Source organism: Rutidosis leptorrhynchoides, chromosome 7 (genome assembly GCF_046630445.1).
Source record: "Rutidosis leptorrhynchoides isolate AG116_Rl617_1_P2 chromosome 7, CSIRO_AGI_Rlap_v1, whole genome shotgun sequence".
Classification (NCBI taxonomy): domain Eukaryota; kingdom Viridiplantae; phylum Streptophyta; class Magnoliopsida; order Asterales; family Asteraceae; genus Rutidosis; species Rutidosis leptorrhynchoides.
This window is the reverse complement of record NC_092339.1, coordinates 127,339,822-127,342,611: the sequence shown is the minus strand read 5'-3', so window position 1 is coordinate 127,342,611 and position 2,790 is coordinate 127,339,822.

The following is a 2,790-nucleotide window of genomic DNA, read 5'->3' as shown; positions in this document are numbered from 1 at the left end:
TTGTGTTCATGATTAATTGGTTAAGTTTGGGTGCGGTTTGTACTTGGAAGTGCATTTGGGTCGAGTTTGCACTGAGTGTCGAATTGGGTTGGTTTGTAAACCCAATCTAATTGTGTTGTGGTATTTATGTTAATGGAATAGGTACTTTCCATTGGCGCATTGCGGATTACTTGGAAGCTTTTCTCAAGACTTCAAGGTGAGTATTAATATCCTATGTACATATGTATGTATAGGATGGGTGCGGGTCGGGTGAAGTGATTCTCGGTTATAGAGCTCACTTCACATATAGGTGGATTTGATGGACTTGTGTATAGGTCCAAATGGCACGGTTGTGCGTTTTGGTTGGCCACCTTTGGCCAGGTACACGTTTGTGTGCATGTTATCACATGTGATTATGATGTGGATGTTATAACCCAATGGCGAAGGGTTGATGTGGTTGTGATGAGTATGGCCCCGACGTGGTGGATTTCATAATCCCGTGATCGTGGATTTTGGTATTGAGGAGTGAATCTCGGGTAGTGCGGATTCATGATGACTCGGGTTGTTCGGTCATCTTATGGTTGTGAAGTGAATTTCGGGTTGTGCGAATTCACTAAGGCTCGGGTTGTCCGGCCAATGTGCGTATGATTGAGGTTAAGGGGTTAACCTTGTGTTATTATTATTGTGTTATTATTGTATTATTTTAATGTGTTGTTGTGTTGTAGCTAACCCTCCGGGTGTAGCTATTTGGCGTGGTTCACTTCGTTGTGGTAAACTTGTATATCGTTGTTGTATCTTAGCTTGTGCTTAGTGTTGTATGGTACGCCTAGTCTAGCTTGCTTTATTGCTTGGATGTACGGTATGCGGTATTTGTTATTTGTTGGCGTGTTCATTTTATACATATATATGTATGTAGTATGTTAGCACTCACTAAGCGTTAGCTTACCCTCTCGTTGTTGACACTTTTTACAGATTGCATGCTTGGCGGTTCGGGTGAGCTTGGGATTAGAGATCCTTGCTAGGTTGCTTAGAAGACCTTGCTTTTGTACTTGATTAGGATTTGGGTAGCGTTGTCCCAAATCACCATGCTCGGTTTATGACTTCATTAACGTATCGTTATTCTGAAGAGTTTAAAATATTAATGTTGTTTTAAGTTATTAAACTTATTATTGTGTTAAAGACGTTTTGGAATTATTAATGGGACCTAAAGTATGAATTATAACGTATTAAAAGGAAAAAATTTTTATGGGGCGGAACTTAATACGGGTTGGGTTGTTACAAGTGGTATCAGAGCATGGTCTAAGGGATTTAGGCGACTTGAGATAGGTGCCTAGACTTAGACTTTTGTGTGTGCGTAATTGCTGCGGGATTTGTAGGAGAACGGGACGGACGGGAACTTGGTTAGTGCCTTAGCGTGTAGGTGAACTAACTAGGATTTTGGATTGTGTTGTGATGTTATTCCTTGCGTACGTTTATATGCGTAGGAATTTTGTTGTGTTGGTTATTATCATCGAGCGAGGCGGTCGTTGTACTAACGAGTCGATGCGGCGTGCGTGCGTAATAAGAACTTGCAGACCTTATTACGGGTGCAAATCGTGTCTAACAAGTGATGTACGACGAGTGTTTAGCAAGATGGGGTGGTGTTGTGCGTGTTTACTCATACGTTCGCGATCTAATCATTTTGCATTCCTTAGAATGGCGACGGGAAGTGGGATCGATACGAACGACGCGGAGTTTAACGCTAGGGTTGCGGCCGCCGTTGCGGAGCAAATGCGTGGGTTGGAAGAAAGAATGGAAAGGAAGTATTCCAAACTTCAAGGTAGTAGTGAAATGGAGCGTTATCTTAAAAGCTTCATGAGGACTAAACCCCCGATGTACGACGGAAAACCGGATCCATTGGTAAGCACAACTTGGATTTCGGATGTCGAAGGGTGTTTTCGTACTATAGATTGCCCTCCCGAGAGGAAGACGAGACTCGCTACGAGTTTGTTGCGGGGTAGGGCAAGGGATTGGTTGGATGGTAAGATTGATCTTGTCGGTGGTGAGACGTTTATGGCCTTATCGTGGGATGAGTTTAAGGAGGAATTCTTTGAGGAGTTCCGGACTTCGGCCGATTTGTGGGAATTGCGCAATGAGTTGCGAAATTTGCGACAAGGATCTATGGATTTGAGTACTCTCAAGGCGACCTTTATGGCGAAGGCTCGTTTTTGTCCGGAGTATTTGGGGAATGATCGTTTGTTAATGGGGGATTTCTATCGGACCTTGAATGATGACTTGAAGAATAAGATTAGCCTGGGCTACGTGAAATCGTTTGCTGAATTGTTCGCCGTGGCTAGAGGTTTCGAGTCTTATACGCGATCAAAGGTGGGTGAACCTTCTAGTGAAAGGAGGGTTGTTTCTTGTGGTGTTCCGAGTAAGAGGACTAAGGGTCCGAGTGCGAGTACGAGTAATGTGGTAAAAGGCATGACGGATTCTCGTGCGCCTAGGTGTTTCAATTGTGGTGTTAGGGGCCACAAGTTGTGGGAATGCACGATGCCGAGAAGTGATGACGGAATGTGCTACTATTGTCATAAGGAGGGACATCGCAAGCCGGATTGTCCCGAGTTGGCGGCGGCGAATGCCGCAAGGAGACGTTGAGGTACGTTCAATTTAATAAATATGTCTTTTGAATATTTATTTATGTGACGTATAAGTTTGGATTTGTTAATTGCATTGTGATGTGCATGTTATGGTTAAAGGTGACGTTCCTTACGGAAGTACCCTATGGGGATGTTTGGTTTTTGGATAAGGGGCGTAAGACTTGGTGTAATC